The 20,165-nt window shown below is 38.6% G+C and overlaps 1 protein-coding gene across 1 annotated transcript in view; it reads right to left on the bottom strand.

Moving 5' to 3' along the window:
- MND1 (meiotic nuclear divisions 1) overlaps positions 1 to 20,165 on the bottom strand; it is an 83,854-nt gene that overhangs the window by 6,996 nt on the left and 56,693 nt on the right. The gene's annotated exons all lie outside the window — the stretch shown is intronic.

The following is a 20,165-nucleotide window of genomic DNA, read 5'->3' as shown; positions in this document are numbered from 1 at the left end:
CATTCCTTTTTACTGCCAAATAATATCCCATTGTATGGCTACACCACATTTTGCTTAGTCACTCACCAGTTGATGGACATTTGGGCTGTTATTACTAATATGAATAATTTAACAATTTTTGTGTGAACATGTTTTCAATTCTTTTGGGTACATACCTAGGGGTGGAATTGCCAGCTCAAATGGTAACTATACATACAACATTTTGGGGAACAGATAACTTGTTTTCCAAAGTGGTTGCATCAACACACCATTGTAAAGCAATTATACTCCAATAAAGATGTTCAAAAACAAAAACAAAACAAAAAAATGTGGCTGCATCATTTTCACAATCCCACCAGCAATCTAAGAGTTCCAACTTCTCCACATCCCCACCAATAATTATTTTGCCTTCTTTTTATTATAGCCATCCTAATGGGTATCTCATTGTGTTGTGATTTGCATTTCCCTAATGACTAATGATGTTGAGCATCTTTCCATATGCTCATTGGCCATTTGTATATTTTCCTTGGAAAAATGTCTATTCAAATCCTTTGTCTGTGTTTAAATTTTTTTTATTGTTGAGTCTTAAGAGTTTTTTTAATGTATATTTTTGATATTGGACACTCGTCAGATACAGGATTTGCAACTATTTTCTCTCATTCTGTGGGTTTTCTTTCCACTTTCTTGACAGTGTACTTTGACACACAAAATTGTTAATTTTGATGAAGTCAAATTTATCCACTTTTTCTTTGGTTGCTTGAGCTTTTGATGTCATATCTAAGAAAACTAGGCTACAGAGACACACATCTATGTTTTTTTCTAAGAGTTTTATAGATTTAGCTCTTACGTTTAGGTCTCTGCTCTACTTGAGTTAATTTTTGTATACAGTGTGAGGTGGGAGGGGGTTGATTCATTTGCATGTGGATAACCAGTTGTGCCCAGCGTCCTTGGTTGAAAACACTATTTTGTTCTGATTGAATGGTCTTGGTACCCTTGCTCAAAACCTTGTTTACTTCTGGACGCTCAATTCCATTTCATTAACCTGTATGTCTATTCTTATACCAGTACCAAATTGCCTTGATTACTCAAGTTTTGTAGTAAGTTTTGAAATTGGGAAATTTGAGTCTTCCAACTTTTTTTTTTCCCCAAGGTTCTTTTGGCTGCTCTGGGTCCCCTGCATTTTCATATGAATTTTAGGACTAATATCAAATTCTGCAGAAAAGAAATTGGAATTTTGGAGGTTTTACAGTTAATCTATAGACCAGTTGGGGGGTACTTCCACCATGACAACATTTAGGTCATTCAATTCATGAACACGGGATGTCTTTCTATTTATATAGGTCTTTAATTTCATTAAATGTTTTTTACTTTTCAGTACAAGTCTTGCACTTCTTTGATTAATTTTACTCCTAAGTATTTTACTCATTTTGATGCTACTGTAAGTGGAATTCTCTCTTAATTTCATTTTCAGGCTGTTTATTGATAGTTTATAAAATACAATCGTTTTTTATATATTGATTTTCTATCTTGCAATCAGCTGATCTCACTTGCGAACTCTAATAGTTGTATTTTGCTGTTGTTGTTTTGTGGATTGTTTAGGGGTATCTATCTATCTAAGATCATGTCAACTGCAAATAGAGATAGTTTTCTTTTTTCCTTTTCAATATGGATGCTTTTTATTTCTCTTTCTTACCTAACTGCCCTGGCTTGAATTTCCAGTGGTGTTGAACAGAAGAGGTGAGAGTGGACATCCTTGGGGAGAGCATACAGCATTTCACCATTCAATGTGCTAGCTGTTCTATTTACAGTAGGCAGGACATGGAAGCAACCTGTCTATTGACAGATGAATGTTTAAAGAAGATGTGGCACATATATACAATGGAATATTACTCAACCATAAAAAGAAACGAAATTGAGTTATTTGCAGTGAGATGGATGGACCTAGAGATTGTCATACAGAGTGAAGTAAGTCAGAAAGAGAAAAATAAATACTGTATGCTAACACATATATATGGAATCTAAAAAAAAAAGGTTCTGAAGAACCTTGGGGCAGGACAGGAATAAAGACGCAGGCATAGAGCATGGATTTGGGGACACGAGGAGGGGGAAGGGTAAGCTGGGACGAAGTGAGAGAGTGGCATGGACTTATATACACTACCAAATGTAAAATAGATAGCTAGTGGGAAGCAGCCACATAGCACAGGGAGATCAGCTCTGTACTTTGTGACCAAGATGGGTGGGATAGGGAGGGTGGGAGGGAGATGCAAGAAGGAGGAGATATGGGGATATATGTATATGTATAGCTGATTCACTTTGTTATAAAGCAGAAACTAACACACTATTGTAAAGCAATTATACACCAATAAAGATGTTAAAAAAAAAAGTTAGATGTGCATTTTTTTTTTGGCTGCACCACATGGCATGTGGGATCTTAATTCCCCAACCAGGGATGGAACCTGTGCCCCCGGCATTGGAAGCGCAGAGTCTTAACCACTGGGCCGCCAGGGAAGTCCCAGCTGTGCATTTTTTACAGATACACTTTTTTTGTTTGTTTGTTTTTGTGGTACGCAGGCCTCTCACTGTTATGGCCTCTCCCATTGCGGAGCACAGGCTCTGGACGCACAGGCTCAGCGGCCATGGCTCACGGGCTCAGCCGCTCCGCGGCACGCGGGATCTTCCCAGACCGGGGCACGAACCCATGTCCCCTGCATCGGCAGGCGGACTCTGAACCACTGCGCCACCAGGGAAGCCCACAGATACACTCTTATTAGACTGAGGAAGTTCACTTCTTTTCCCAGTTTGTTGAGTGTTTTTATTACTAAAGGGTGTTGGATTTTATCAAATACTTTGTTTATTGAGACAATTATGTGGGGTTACATCCACGTTTATTCTATAAATAGGTTGCATTAGATTGATTTTTGTACGTTGAACCAACCTTTCATCCCTGAGATAAATGCCACTTAATCAGGGTGTATAATCCTTTTTATATACTGCTGGATTTGATTTGCTAGAACTTTGTTGAGAATACTTACATCTATATTTGTAAGCAATACTTAACTATAGTTTTTTTTTCTTACGAAGTCTTTGGTTTGGGTATCAAGGTAATACTGACTTCAAAGAATGAGTTAGGAAGTGTTCTCTCTTTTCTAATTTTTTTTTAATTGTAAAGTTACTTCTTTAAACTGACAGAATTCACCAGTGTAGACTTGGCTTTTCATTGTAAGAAGTTTTGAATTTCTAACTCAGTCTCTTAAGATGTTATACATCTATTTATTTACAGCATTCATTTCTGCTTGAGATAGTTTTGGTAACTTGTATCCTCCTAGAAATTTGTTCACTTCATATAACTTATCAAATTCATTGACATACCACTGCTCATAGTATTCCTTTATAGTCCTCTTTCTATCTGTAAGGTCAACAATGATCCTTCTAATTCATTCCTGATTTTAGTAATTTGAATCTTCCTTTTTTCCTGGCCAGTCTAGCCAAAGTTTGCCAATTCTGTTGATCTGCTTAAAGAACCAACTTTTGGTTTTATTGACTTTCTCTTGTTTTTCGATTCTCTAGCTCTTTTATTTCTGTTCTAGTCATTTTATTTCCTTTCTTATATCTGCTTTGGGTTTAGTTTGCTCTTCTTTTTCTAGTTTCTTAAGATAGAAGTCTAGGTTTTTATATTGAAAGTTTTCTCTATTTTTCAACATAGGCATTAAAATATTAATAAATTCCCCACTGAGCAATGCCTTCATTGCACCCAATAAGTTTTTGTATGTTTTCATTTTCACTATCTCATAGTATATCCTAATTTCCCTTGTGATTTTGTTTGAGCCATCCCTTTTGGGAGTGTGTTGATTAATTTCAACATATTTGTGAATTTCCCAAATTTCCTTCCGTAATTTATCTCATAACATTCCACTCTCATCAGAAAACATACTTTGTATTATCAATCCATTTAAATTTATTGGGACTTAAGCTTAATATGTGGTCTACCTTGAAAAATATTTCATGTGCACTTGAGAAGAACGTGTCCCCTGCTGTTGTTGAATGTTCTATAGAGATTTAGTTGGTTTGTAGCATTAAGTCTTCTAATTTCTTGCTTATGTTCCATCTTGCTATTCCATTCTTTATTCAAAATGGAGTATTTAAATTTTAAACTATTATTGTTGAATTGTCTATCCCTTCAATTCTTTTGGTTTTTGCTTATGTATTTTGGTTCTCTATTGTTAAGTGTATATATGTTTGTAATTGTCATATCTTCTTGAAGAGTTGATCCTTTTATCATTACAATTATAAACTGTACTTGTCTCTAGTAACAATTTTTGTCTTAAAATCTATTTTCTCTGGTATTAGTTTAACCACTCTAGCTCGCTTTTGGTTATTGTTTTCATGGAATATCTTTTTCCAGCTTTTACTTTTACCATATTTGTGTCCTTGAGTCAAATGTGACTCTTCTGTAGATAATATATAGTTTATGTGTTTTTAAAGTATTCTGCCAATCCCTGCCTTCTAATTGGAGAGTTTAATCCATTTACATTTAATACAATTACTGACAAAGTAGGATTTACATCTGCCATTTGCTATTTATTTTCTATAAGTCATATGAATTTTTGTTCCTCAATTCTTCCACAGTTGCTTCATTTTATGTCAAACATATTTTAGTGTATCAGTTTAATTCCCTTATTTCTTTTACCAAATATTTTGGGGATGTTTTCTTAGTGATTGCCCTGGGGATTACTATTAACATCTTAATTAGAATGACCAATAGTACACAAAAGTTTTGCTCCTATGTAGCTCCATTCCCCTCCCCACTTTTATGCTGTTATTGTCACAAAATATATTTTATACATTGTGTGCCCAACAACATGTTTATCAGTAGTGCTTTATGCAGCTGTAATTTAAATCAGATAGAACATAACAGATACAAACAAAAATACACACATACTGTCCTTCAGATTTACCTATGTAAATCTATTTTATCGCTTCGTCTTGATCAAGTTACTGTCTAGTGTGCTTTCACTCCAATGAGAAGGACTTCCATTTTTTTTTTTTTAAGGGCAGGTCTGCTAATGACAAACTCTTTCACTTATTTACCTCAGACTATCTTACTTTGCCTTTCATTTTTGAAGGAAAATACTTCTGTATATAGAATTCTCAGTTGACAGTTTTTTCTTGCAGCACTTTGAATATGTCATCTCAATGTCTCTGGCTTCTATGGCTTCTAATAAGAAAAAAGCTGTTAATCTGACTGAAGATCCCTTATATATGATGAGTTGCTTCTTTCTTATTGCTTTCAAGCTTCTGTTTATCTTCTGACAATTTGATTATGGTAAGCCTATGTGTGGATCTCTTTGATGTTGTCCTAATTGGAGTTTATTAAGCTTTTTGGATGTGTAAATTAATGTTTTTCATCATATTTGGGACATTTTCAGCCTTATTCTTTTGGCCCTTTCTCTCTCATCACTTTCTGGGACTACCATTGTGAGTATGTTGGCATTCCTGATGCCATACCACAGGTCTCTGAGACTCTGTTAAAGTTTCTTCACTCTTTTTGATTTCTGTTCCTCAGATTGGATTATCTCTATTGAACTATCTTCAAGTTACTGATTCTTTCTTCTGCCTGCTAAAATCTGCTGTTAATCCTTCCAGTGAATGTTTTACTTAATTACTATAGTTTTCAGCTCCAGAATTTCTATTTGGTTCCTTCTTAATAATTTCTACCTCTTTATTGATATTCTCTACAGTAAACCCCCTACATATGAAACTTCAAGTTGTGAACTTTCAAAGATGCGAACATGTGTTTGCATGTCCAATCAAGTAAGTTAGTTCACATATCTGGCGTACACTGTCACGTGCATGCATCCTCTACAAGTGGTTGTGCTTTTGTGTACTTTACTTACAGTACTATATAGAGTAAAATAGTACAGTATCTTTATTTCAAGCAAAGGATGCCCAGAAGCAAGCGTAAGAGCAGCAGTGATGTAGCTGGTACAGCTAAGAACTGCCAAGCGTTAACAATGGAAACAATAGTGAAAATAATTGAGAGAGTGGAATGAGGCAAAAAGATGGAATTGGAGGCCCAGAGAAAGGATGAAGAGAGACAAGAGGAAGAAGAAGTAACTGAAGAACTGTAGAGATTCATGACGCAGGATATGGCAAGGGGATTTTCTTTATTTGAGGAGGCACTGTTAGTTTTTGAGGCACAGGACCCGAATGTTAAAGCAGCCATTCAGAATCCAATCCAGTGCTACTGTGTCACCTATGATGAGAAAAAAATAGCTATGACCCAGACATCACTGGATCGCTTTTTCAAGAGGGTAGACAGAATTGAATCCAGCAAGGAACCAGATTCTGTGCCATCAACTTCAGGCGTGAGTGAAATTGCAGCTTGCCCTCCGTCTCCTATTGCTAACGATCCTTCAGCTCTACCATCTCCCACGTCCTCTCCCTCCTCCAGTCAGTAACTCTTCTTGCCTGTTCACTTGATGCCAGCCCCTGTATGCCAGCTGTTGTACTGTACTACTGAACTTTTCAAGTACTGTAAGATTAAAAATGTTGTAGTTTTTGTGTTTGTTTTTTATGTATTATTTGTGTTAAAAGTATTATAAACCTATTACAGTACAGTACTTTATAGCCGATAGTGTTAGTTGGGTACCTAGGCTAACTTTGTTGGACTTAGACCAAACTGGACTTACGAACGTGCTCTCAGAACAGAACTTGTTCGTATGTAGGGGACTTACTGTATTTGGTGAGATATCATTCTCAGACTTTCCTTTAGTTCCTTAGACATATTTTTCTTTAGCTCTTTTAACATATTTAAAATAGCTGATTTAAAGTATAAAATCATGCATGAGCCATATTTTCTTGTTTCTTTTCATGTCTTGCAACATTTTGTTGAAAACTGGACATTTAAATTAATATAATGTTGCAACTCTGGAAATCAGATTCTTCCCACCTTCCCAGGGCTGCTGTTGCTGCTACCTGTAGTTAATGATAATTTAGTGATTTCTCTGAACTAATTCTGTAAAGTCTATATTCTTTGTTATGTGTGGCTACTGAAGTCTCTAGTCAGTTTGCTTACTGATCAGCCAATGATTGAACAGAGATTTCCTTAAACACCTGGACTAAATCTTCAAGTCTTTGCTGAGAGTCTGTGTGTGTGTGCTGGGGCAGGTTTCAACAATACTCAGGCAATTTACAACTCTGCTTTAGCCTCCACTTCTGTACAGAGTGCCAAGGTCAGCTAGCAGTGGGAGATTAGGACCATCTCAGGTCTTTTCTGAGAATGTGCACAGCCCAAGGTGTGCATGTGGCATTCTAGATTTCCAGGAATATGCTGATTTCAAGGCACCTATGAACATCTCTTTTGGCCTCTCCTTTTAAACGTTATGGTTAGTCTACTCTTTTCCTTAACTGTTACTCATTACCCAAGACAGCTATGAAGTTAAAACTCTTGCCTGTAATTGTTTTAGACAAATGCGCCCCAGGAAGACGCTGTTAGTGATGGGCATACTCCAAGTCATGTCAAAAAAAAAACCCAATCCTTTCTATTGGTGGCTTTTAGGGAAGCACCAAAGACGCCAAATAATGAAAATTCTTTGGAGTGAAGGTCTTAAAGAGCTCCAGGTCCATTCTATTCCCTTGATACCAAGAAGGCAGGGCCGTTATTTTTCAAGATTATTGTTGAGCTGGAGAGTAGAAGAGGAGAATAGAGCAAGTTAAACACCACAAAGCTTGCCCTTCATGCAGAGATCAGACCATTTTTCTTGAACAGGCAATTCTTCATTTAGTTTCTAAAATTCTGGAAAAGTTGTAACAATATTTGCCAGCTTTAATGGAAGTGTACATTTTCAAAGGTCCTCACTCCACCATTTTCATTGTCATCTGGGCATTTATTTCTAAGAAAATCTCTTAAGTACTCCTAAGATTTACTTTCCAAACCCTTTATTGTGAGAACTCAGTTTTTACTACAACTTATTTTATCTGTTCTCACTTAAAATTCCTATGTTCAGAGTAGCTAAAATAAAAATTCATTATTGCTTTTACTTCTCATTTCTTGGATATTTGCAACTAATCTTGTTAATAGTTGTTTAGTGATATCAATAATTCAATTGGCATGATGAAATATAAATATTTCCTGCAGGAATTATTGAGAAATAAGAGATAATACATAGCTCTATCTACATGAACATAAGGGTTACAGCTATTATCAGCAGAAAACTTGTTTCAAAATAAGCGATGATAGACTTAGAGATAAGCCTGATTATTATAATTTGGGTACTATAGCCATGTTATTAAGAACCCAATCCTATTAAATTTGTGAAACTCATAATCCTTTAATCTAGTATAATCTGTTCTCCAATAACACATGGCCAAATCTTATGAAGCCCATCATTATCAAAAAGCACATTTTAAAAACAATAATCTTGGGGGGAACCTTCAAGATGGCAATGAGTAAGACGTAGAGATCACCTTCCTCCCCACAAATACATCTACACGTGAAACAACTCCTACTGAACACCTACTGAATGCTGGCAGAAGACCTCAGACTTCCCAAAAGGCAAGAAACTTCCCACGTACCTGGGTAGGGCAAAAGAAAAAAAAAACAGAGACAAAAAAATAGGGACGGGACCTGCGCCTCTGGGAGGGAGCTGTGAAGGAGGAAAAGTTTCCACATGCTAGGAAGCTCCTTCACTGGCGGAGACGGGGACTGGCTGGGGGGGGAAGCTTTGGAGCCACAGAGGAGAACACAGCAACAGGGAGGGGTGAAGAGCGCAAAGCGGAGAATCCCGCACAGAGGATCAGTGCCAACCAGAACTCCCCAGCCTGAAACACTTGTCTGCCCACTGGGGTGGTGTAGGGGCTGGACACAGAGGCTTGGGCTTCAGAGGTCAGACCCCAGGGAGAGGACTGGCATTGGCTGTGTGAAGACAGCCCGAAGGGGCTAGTGTGCCACAGCTGAGGGAGTCTGGGAAGAAGCCTGGGTCTGCCAGAGACGCAAGGGACCATTGTTGTGGGGTGCACAAGGAGAGGGGCAGGCCTGAAATAGAAGCTTCTTGCTCCATGTGCTCAGATGGCAGGAAACTGCCTACACAAGCTCCAGGGGCGGGAGTGGGCTGTAGCTGTTATTTCGGACCCCAGAAGCAGGCACAATGGCTACTGCTGCTGCTGCCACCAAGGGTTCTGTGAGCAAGTGCACTGCCCACACATTCCTGGGAGCCTGTGCAGCCCACTGCTGCTGAGGATCCCGTGATCTGAGGCCAACCTCCCCAAGAGAGCGCATGGTGTTGTGCTCAGGCTCAGGTTTGCAAGAGCCTCAGGCTGTTGCAAACTTCCTGCTGGCCTCTGCTGCCACAGGCACTTCCCACACATCCCAATGGTGATGGCTGTATCCCTCCCTTCCCCAGGCCTGAGTGAGCAAGTGAGCCCTAATCAGCTGATGCTTCGCTTCCTCTTGCCTGGGTGGGGAACAGACGCCTGCAGGTGGCCCACACACAGATGTGGGGCCAAAACCAAAGCTGAACTCCAGGGGCAGTGTGACCAAAGAGAGAGGGAAATATGCCCTTGCAGCCAGAGGAGCAGCGGATTAAATCCCCACAGTCGCCTTGGTAAACCCTGCATCTGTGGAATATATGAATAGACAAGGAGTGTTCCCACAATTAAGGCTGCAGACTCTAGGGGTAAGTGTGGAGTTTGGGGGCAAGTACACACGGGAGTCATGCCAGATCAGAGTCTGAACTGGCCCCACAGTGCCCACAGCAGGTCCAGGGACTGACCTAGAAGTACTGGGGACATCCTGGGCAGGCAGGGATTGGCTGTGGCTCACTGTGGGGGCAGGACACTGACACCTGAAGGTCCAGGAAAATATTATTATTTTCTTCGTTTTCTTCTGTTTTTCTTTTTTTCAATTTTTCTTTTAATTTTTATTTACTTTTTCCTTACTTTTTTATCCTTTTATTTTTAATATTAAACATTTTTTTCTATTTCTACTTTACTTTCTCATTATATTGTGTTTTTTCCCTTGCCTTTGTTTTTTCCCCTTGTTTTGCTTTATTTTTCTTCTTTTTAACTATATTTTCTATTTTTTTGCTGTTTTGTGTTTCTTCCTTTTGCTTTCTTCTTTCGTTTTTATCTTTTTCTTGTTTTGTGTGTTTTATGCTTTCTTTGCCTTTTTTTAGCTTGCTTCTGCTTTTGATTTGTTTTTGGTTTTTGTTAGTTTAGTTTTAGTGTTTGTTTTTGTTTTGGGGTTCATTTATTTGTTTGCTTGTTCTCTTTTTTTTTTTTTTTTTTTTTTTGCGGTACGTGGGCCTCTCACTGTTGTGGCCTCTCCCGTTGCGGAGCACAGGCTCCGGACGCGCAGGCTCAGCGGGCATAGCTCACGGGCCCAGCCGCTCCGCGGCACGCGGGATCCTCCCGGACCGGGGCACGAACCCGCGTCCTCTGCATCGGCAGGCGGACTCTCAACCACTGCGCCACCAGGGAAGCCCTCTCTTCTTTTTTTTGTTTTCTCTCTTTTTCTTTCTTGTGAGTGTGTGTGTGTGTGTGTGTGTGTGTGTGTGTTTATTTGTGTGTTTTCGTCTGTTTGGTTTTTCTTTTACCATTTGTATTGGGGTTTTATTTCTCTGTTCATTTTCTTTTCTTTCTTTTTTTCCCTTTTCCTCTGTGCCTTGAGGCTTGCAGAGTTTTGTTACTCCAGCCAGGGGGTGGGCCTGAGCCTAAGAGGTTGGAGAGCTGAGTCTAGGATGTTGGACCACCAGAGAACTCCCGGCACCTCGGAATATTAATCGGTGAGAGTTCTCCCAGTGGTCTCCATCTCAACACTAAGACCTGGCTCCACCCAACAGCCAGCAAGCTCCAGTGCTGGATGCCTCATGCCAAAAAACTAGCAAGACAGGAACACAACCCCACCAATTAGTAGACAGGCTGCCTAAAATCATAATAAGCTTACAGACACACCAAAACACACAACCAGATGCATCACTGCCCACCAGAGGGACAAAATCCAGCTCCACCCATCAGAATGCAGGCACCAGTCTCCAGCACTAGGAAGCCTACACAAGCCACTGGACCAACCTCACCCACTGGGGGCAGACACTAGAAGTAAGAGGAACTATGACACTGCAGACTGAGGAAAGGAGAACCCAAACACAGTACGTTAAACAAAATGAGAAGACAGAGAAATATACTGCAAATGAAGGAGCGAAGTAAAAACCCAAAAGACCAAACAAATGAAGAGGAAATAGGCAGTCTATCTGAAAAAGAATTCAGAGTAATGATAGTAAAGATGATCCAAAATCTCAGAAATAAAATGAAGAAAATACAAGAAACATTTAACAAAGACCTAGAAGAACTAAAGAGCAAAAAAAACAGTGATGAACAACACAGTAACAAAAATTAAAAATACTCTAGAAGGAATCAATAGCAGAATAACTGAGGCAGAAGAATGGATAAGTGAGCTGGAAGATAGAATGGTGGAAATAACTGCCATGTAGCAGAATAAAGAAAAAACAATGAAAAGCATTGAGGACAGTCTCAGAGACTTCTAGGACAACATTAAAGGCACCAAGATTCGAATGACAGGGGTCCCAGATGAAGAAGAGAAAAAGAAAGGATCTGAGAAAATATTTGATGAGATTATAGTTGAACACTTCCCTAACATGGGAAAGGAAATAGTCAATCAAGTCCAGGAAGCGCAGAGCGTCCCACACAGGATAAACACAAGGAGAAACATGCCGAGACACATATTAATCAAACTATCAAAAATTAAATACACGACTTCCCTGGTGGCACAGTGATTAAGAATCCACCTGCCAATGCAGGGGACACGGGATTGAGCCCTGGTCGGGGAAGATCCCACATGGCGTGGAGCAGCTAAGCCCATGTGCCACAACTACTAAGCCTGCACTCCAGAGCCTGCAAGCCACAACTACTGAAGTCCATGCACCTAGAGACCATGCTCCACAACAACAGAAGCCACCACAATGAGAAGCCCTCGCACCGCAACAAAGAGTAGGCCCTGCTCGCCATAACTAGAGAAAAGCCTGCGCACAGTAACGAAGACCCAACGCAGTCAAAAACTTAAAAAAAGAAAAATTAAATACAAAGAAGAAAACACTAAAAGCAGCAAGGGAAAAGCAACAAATAACATACAAGGGAATCCCCATAAGGTTATGAGCTATTTTTCAGCAGAAACTCTGCAGGCCAGAAGGGAGTTGCAGGATATATTTAAAGTGATGAAAGGGAAAAAACTACAACCAAGATTACTCTACCTAGCCAGGATCTCATTCAGGTTCGACAGAGAAATCAAAAGCTTTACAGACAAGCAAAAGCTAAGAGAATTCAGCACCAGCAAACGAGCTGTACAACAAATGTTAAAGGAATTTCTCTAAGCGGGAAACACAAGAGAAGAAAAAGACCTACAAAAACAAATCCAGGGCTTCCCTGGTGGCGCAGTGGTTGAGAGTCCGCCTGCCGATGCAGGGGACGCGGGTTCGTGCCCTGGTCCGGGAAGATCCCACATGCCGCGGAGCGGCTAGGCCCGTGAGCCATGGCCGCTGAGCCTGCGCGTCCGGAGCCTGTGCTCCGCAAAGAGAGAGGCCACAACAATGAGAGGCCCGCGTACCGCAAAAAAAAAAAAAAAAAAAAACAAATCCAAAACAATTAAGAAAATGGTAATAAGAACATACATATCAATAATTCAGAGTAATGATAGTAAAGATGTGAATGGATTAAATGCTCCAACCAAAAGACACAGACTGGCTGAATGGATACAAAACAAGACCCATATACATGCTGTCTATAAGAGACCCACTCCAGACCCAGGGACACATACAGACTTAAATTGAGGGGATAGAAAAATATATTCTATGCAAATGGAAATCAAAAGAAAGCTGGGGGCTTCCCTGGTGGCGCAGTGGTTGAGAGTCTGCCTGCTAATGCAGGGAACACGGGTTTGAGCCCAGATCCGGGAGGGTCCCACATGCCGCGGGGCAACTGGGCCCGTGAGCCACAGCTACTGAGCCTGCACGTCTGGAGCCTGTGCTCCACAACAAGAGAGGCCATGATGGTGAGAGGCCCGCACACTGTGATGAAGAGTGGCCCCTGCGTGCCACAACTAGAGAAAGCCCTCGCACAGAAACAAAGACCCAACACAGCAAAAATAAATTAATTAATTAATAAACTCCTACCCCCAACATCTTTAAAAAAAAAAAGAAAGCTGGAGTAGCAATACTCATATCAGATAAAATAGACTTTAAAACAAAGACTATTACAAGAGACAAAGGACACTACATAATGATCAGGGGATCAATCCAAGAAGAAGATATAACAATTGTAAATATTTATGCACCCAACATAGGAGCACCTCAATACATAAGGCAAATACTAACAGCCATAAAAGAGGAAATTGACAATAACACAATCATAGTAGGGGACTTGAACACCCCACTTTCACCAACGGACAGCTCATCCAAAATGAAAATAAATAAGGAAACACAGCTTTAAATGATACATGAAACAAGATGGACTTACTTGATATTTATAGGACATTCCATCCAAAAACAACAGAATACACTTTCTTCTCAAGTGCTCACGGAACACTCTCCAGGATAGATCATATCTCGGGTCACAAATCAAGCCTCAGTAAATTTAAGAAAACTGAAATCGTATGAAGCATCTTTTCCGACCACAGCGTTATGAGATTAGAAATCAATTACAGGGACTTCCCTGGTAGTGCAGTGGTTAGGAATCCGCCTGCCAGGGCAGGGGACACGGATTTGGGAAGATCTCACATGCTGCGGAGCAACTAAGCCTGTGCACCACAACTACTGAGTCTGTGCTCTAGAGCTCGTGAGCCACAACTACTGAACCGTGTGCAAGAACTACTGAAGTTCCCATGCCTAGAGCCTGTGCTCTGCCACAAGAGAAGCCACCACAATGAGAAGCCCGCGCGCTGCAATGAAGAGTAGCCTCTGCTTGCTGCAGCTAGAGAAAGGCCATGTGCAGCAACAAAGACCCAATGCAGCCAAAAAAAAAAAAAATCAATTACAGAACAGAAAACTGTAAAAAACACAAACACATGGGAGCAACACAACATGCTACTAAATAACCAATACTAAATAATCACTGAAGAAATCAAACAGGAAGTCAAAAAATACCTAGAAGCAAATGACAATGAAACACAACGACCTCAGACCTATGGGATGCAGCAAAAGCAGTTCTAAGAGGGAAGTTTATAGCAATACAAACCTACCTCAAAAAGCAAGAAAAATCTCAAATAAACGAAATAGAAGAAAAGAAAACAACAGTAAAGATCAATAAAACTAAAAGCAGATTCTCTGAGTAGATAAACGATAAACGTTTAGCCAGACTCATCAAGAAAAAAAGGGAGAAGACTCAAATCAATAAAATTAGAAATGAGAAAGGAGATGTTACAACAGACACTGCAGAAATACAAAGGATCATAAGAGATTACTACAAGCAACTATATGCCAACAAAATGGACAACCTGGAAGAAATGGACAAATTCTTAGAAAGGTATAACCTTCCAAGACTGAACCAGGATGAAAGAGAAAATACAAACAGACCAATCACAAGTAATGAAATTGAAATTGTGATTAAAAATCTTCCAACAAGTCAAGGACCAGATGGCTTCACAGGTGAATTCTATCAGACATTTAGAGAAGAGCTAACACCCATCCTTCTCAAACGCTTCCAAAAACATTGCAGAGGAAGGAACACTCCCAAACGCATTCTACGAGGCCACCATCACCCTGATACCGAAACCAGACAAAGCTACTACAAAAAAGAAAATTACAGACCAATATTACTGATGAATATAGATGAAAAAATCGTCATCAAAATACTAGCAAACACAATCTAACAACACATTAAAAGGATCATACACCATGATCAAGTGGGATTTATCCCAGGGATGCAAGGATTCTTTGATATATGCAAATAATCAATGGGATACAACATATTAACAAACTGAAGAATAAAAACCATTTGATCATCTCAATAGATGCAGAAAAAGCTTATGACAAAATTCAAAACCGATTTATGATAAAAACTCTCCAGAAAGTGGGCATAGGGGGAACCTACCTCAACATAAAAAAGGCCATATACAACAAACACACAGCAAACATCATTCACAATGATGAAAAACTGAAAGCATTTCCTCTAAGATCAGGAACAAGACAAGGATATCCACTCTCACCACTATTATTCAACATAGTTTTGAAAGTCTTAGCCACGGCAATCAGAGAAGAAAAAGAAATAAAAGGAATACAAATTGGAAAAGAAGTAAAATGGTCACTGTTTGCAGATGACATGATACTATACATTGAAAATCCTAAAGATGCCACCAGAAAATTAGTAGGGGTAATCAATGAATTTAGTAAAGTTGCAGGATACAAAATTAATGCACGGAAATCTCTTGCATTTTTATACTCTAACAACAGAAGATCAGAAAGAGAAATTAAGGAAACAATCCCATTCACCATTGTAACAAAAAGAATAAAATACCTAGGAATAAACCTACCTACAGAGGTATAAAAGACCTGTATAAGAAAACTATGAGACACTGATGAAAGAAATCAAAGATGACACAAACAGATGGAGAGATATACCATGTTCTTGGATTGGAAGAATCAATATTGCGAAAATGACTATACTACCCAAAGCAATCTACAGATTCAGTGCAATCCCTATCAAATTACCAATGGCATTTTTCACAGAACTAGAATAAAAAAATCATAAAATTTGTATGGAGACACAAAAGACCCCGAATAGCCAAAGCAACCTTGAGGAAAAAAAAAAAAATAATGGAGCTGGAGGAATCAGACACCCTGACTTCAGACTATACTACAAAGCTACAGTAATCAAGACAGTATGGTACTGGCACAAAAACAGAAATATAGATCAATGGAACAGGATAGAAAGCCCAGAAATAAACCCACTCACCTATGGTCAACTAATCTATGACAAAAGAGGCAAGGATATACAATGGAGAAAAGACAGTCTCTTCAATAAGTGGTGCTGGGAAAACTGGACAGCTACATGTAAAATAATGAAATTAGAACACTCCTTAACATAATACACAAAAATAAACTCAAAATGGATGAAAGAGCTAAATGTAAGACCAGACACTATAAAACTCTCATAGGAAAACATAGGAAGAACACTCTTTGACATAAATCATAGCAAGATCTTTTTTGACCCATCTCCTAGAGTAATGGAAATAAGAACAAAAATAAACAAATGGGACCTAATGAAACTTAAAAGCTTTTGCACAGCAAAGAAAACCATAAACAAGATGAGAAGACAACCCTCAGAATGGGAGAAAATATTTGCAAACGAATCAACAAAGGATTAATCTCCAAAATATACAAATAGCTCATGCAGCTCAATATCAAAAAAAAAAGAAACAACCCAATAAAAAATGGGTGGAAGAGCTAAGTAGACATTTCTCCAAAGAAGACATACAGATGGCCAAGAGGCACGTGAAAAGATGCTCAACATCACTAATTATCAGAGAAATGCAAATCAAAACTACAATGAGGTATCACCTCAGAATGAGGTGAATGGTCAGAATGGCCATCATCAAAAAATCTACAAACAATAAACGCTGGAGAGGGTGTGGAGAAAAGGGAACCCTCTTGCACTGCTGGTGGGAATGTAAATTGATACAGCCACTATGGAGAACAGTTTGGAGGTTCCTTAAAAAACTAAAAATAGAATTACCATATGACCCTGCAATCCCACTACTGGGCATATACCCAAAGAAAACCATAATTCAAAAAGACACACGCACCCCAATGTTCACTGCAGCACTGTTTACAATAGCCAGGTCACGGAAGCAACCTAAATGCCCATCGACAGAAGAGTGGATAAAGAAGATATGGTACGTATATACAATGGAATATTACTCAGCCATAAAAGGGAATGAAATTGGGTGATTTGTAGAAATGTGGATAGACCTAGAGACTGTCATACAGAGTGAAGTAAGTCAGAAAGAGAAAAACAAATACAGCATATTAATGCATACATGTGGAATTTAGAAAAATGAACTGGTTTGCAAGACAGAAACAGAGATACAGACATAGAGAAGAAACATATGGACAGCAAGTGGGGAAAGGGTGGGCAGGATGAATTTGGAGATTGGGATTGACATATATACACTAATATGTATAAAATAGATAACTAATGAGAACCTGCTGTATAGCACAGGGAACTCCACTTCGCTATACAGTAGAACCTAACAACACTGTAAAACAACTATACCACAATTTTAAAAATTAAAATAAATAAAGAAAGAAAAACAATAATCTCATTGGGGAAAGGGGATTTGGGATGAGTCAAGTTAAAACCTAAAACGTTCTCTAGATTTAGCGATAAGGAGATTACTGCCATTTACTACTTACATATCTAAATTTCTTGAATCTGTGGGTTTATAGTTTTTATCAAATTTGGAAAAAATTTAGCCTTATTTCTTTTGATATGTATTTCTTCAGATATTTTTCTGGCCTGAAACACCCCTGCCCTGCCCCCATCCCCAACATACACTCCTTTTGGGACTCTAATTACACATATATTGGGGTCACTGAAGTTGTCTTATATCTCATGGATGCTATTTTTCATTAAGAAAATTTTTTTTTCCCTGAGTTTCATTTTGGATAGTTTCTGTTGCCATGTCTTTAAATATACTAATCTTTTCTTCTGTGGAAGTTTAGTCTGTTGTTAATCCAATTCAGTGTATTTTTCTTTTCAGACACTGTATTGTTCATCTCCAAAAGTTTGACTTGGGTCTTTTTTATATCTTCAATGTTTCTACTTAACTTTTTTTTTTCTCTACTTTACTTTTTGAACATATAGAATACATTTATAATAATTATTAATGTTATGGTCTTCTAATTCTACTATCTGTGTCAATTCTGGGTTAGTTTGATTGGAGGATTATTCTTCTCACTAACAATTAGGTTTTTCCTACTTCTATGCATGCCTGGTAATCTTTCATTGTATGCCAGAGATTATGAAGTTTACCTCCTGGGTGCTAGATATTTTTGTACTCCTATAAATATTATTGAGCTTTGTTCTGGAATACATTTAAGTTATTTTACAGTAGTTTGTTGCCTTCAAGACTTGCTCTTATGGTTTGTTAGGGGGGTTGACAGCAGAGCTCAGTCTAGGGCTACTACCTTCTATTGAAGCAAGACCTTCTTGAGTACTCTACTCAATGCCTTGTGAATTATAAATTTTTCTAATCTGGCTGGTGAGAATAGACACATTCCTGGTCCTGTGTGAGTGCCTGGCACTGTTTCTTCTAGTCCTTTGAGATGGTTCTTTCCCCAGTTTTGGTTAGTTTCCTCATATGTGTGCACAGAATACTTGAAAGGAACCCTCTCTAGATACCCAAGGTTCTCTTTCTGTGTTACCCCCTCCTCTCTAGTATGGTATCCTGTGAACTCTATCCACGTTGGTCTCCCTGATTCTCAGTTCCACCTCCTTGACTCAGGGAGTCTGTAGGTCTCTGCCTAGGTTGTTCTTCCTTGTGTTGCAGCCAGGAAACTCTCTCAACAAAATAAGCTGGGACAATTGTAAGGCTTACTTTGTTTCCTTTTTCTAGGAATTGCTTCCCTTTGCTGTCTGATGTCAAGTATCTTGAAAATCATTATTCCATATATTATGTTTGTTTTTGTTCTTATGTGGGAGGATAAATTCAGTACATTACTACTGTATCTTGGCTGAAAGTCAAAGTGCCACATTTGAATAAACTTCTGTTAGCTGTTCTGAATTTTAAAAGCAGAGGACAGGACATCACTGTATAAAAGTATGAACTAAAGTTAGTCTAAAAATCCTTTCTATAGGTATACAGGCTCTGACAGTTGTTTTTTCTTCTGATTGTAGTTCCATAGCTTTCCATAGAAAAAGAAATCCTACCGTCACATCTAAAATATACTTATGAAATAATGTAATTATTCTACATATCTACTGTCTATTAAATATGCTGTAATTTTCTATAATTATGTATTCTATAAAAATAGATGATTTTTTAATGGAATTAAAAAGTAATAGCACAAAGCCAGGAAGGAAGGAAGGACTCTTATCCTCTCATTCCCCTATTAAGATAAAAAATGTACAATGTGAAAATTTCAAAAATTCACATATGTGTAATAGATTCATGATTATAAATTCTATAAGGCCCAAATACAGATCCATCTTATGTGGATGCATAAATATTAAAAGATAATCTAAATGTGATGTTGATGAAGAAACATAAAGTCTCTTAATTCACTGTAAACCAGAAAACTTTCTGCTCATTCACTTAGACCTCATACCCTGATTATTACTCATTCACATTGGTGTGTTTTCCTTTGGTTGAGAAATAAATTACCAAACTGTTAAATTTAAGGGTAAAGATGGAGAGCAGAATTCAGGCAACCAGTATAAAATTATAGTTGCAACTTCTATCTCAACTATGCTATTCTACTCTCCAGAAAACACACCATCCTTAACATACTTGAAACGCCTTCCTTCAAGTTTTATTACCTTTCTAAGAGGTGATGCACTTGCCAAAATTGCTGCATGATTCAGAGGTACAAGGAATATCAACATCTCAAGTTACATGCTTGAAATGAGTTTTCCCACTTCGTGAATTAGTCTGGCATAATTCTTTATCCCTAGTGATTTTCTGTACCTCAAGATGATCCACTGGCTTAGGATCACAATCAGTATATTTCAGAATAGTTTTTAAGTCTAAAGAAGAGTTTTTAGTCATTTCTGTGTGGACAGATATCATCAAATTGTGAAAAGGACTAAAAAATGAGAGGTCACAAGTGGAGGTGGTATCAGTCAGGGTCATCTGCCCAGGGAAAGAGCTGTGGCAATACAATGGGGACCACAAAGTGAAAAAGCAGAAGCCTTCACTGGGTATGGCTAAGAGCTATGGGTCCCTAGACAGAAAAGGGAATGAGGTGGGTAAGCAAAGAGTTGGTACTTCAAGAAAAAAGTCCAAGAATTACACAAAACTAAAATCAGGAAGGAAGGTAGAACCAAGTAAAAGTGATAAATGAAAGATCATATTTGGTTACTGTGAAAACAGAATTTCCATGATCAACTGCTGGAGAGCATAGCTATGCTGATCCGGAAAATAAACCACCTGAAGGTATTAAAAATCTGGTAAGAAAACTGTT

This window comes from Phocoena phocoena, chromosome 5, assembly GCF_963924675.1.
Source record: "Phocoena phocoena chromosome 5, mPhoPho1.1, whole genome shotgun sequence".
In the NCBI taxonomy this organism is placed as follows: domain Eukaryota; kingdom Metazoa; phylum Chordata; class Mammalia; order Artiodactyla; family Phocoenidae; genus Phocoena; species Phocoena phocoena.
The sequence above is the reverse complement of the archived record's forward strand: the minus strand, read 5'-3'. Positions and strand labels throughout refer to the sequence as shown.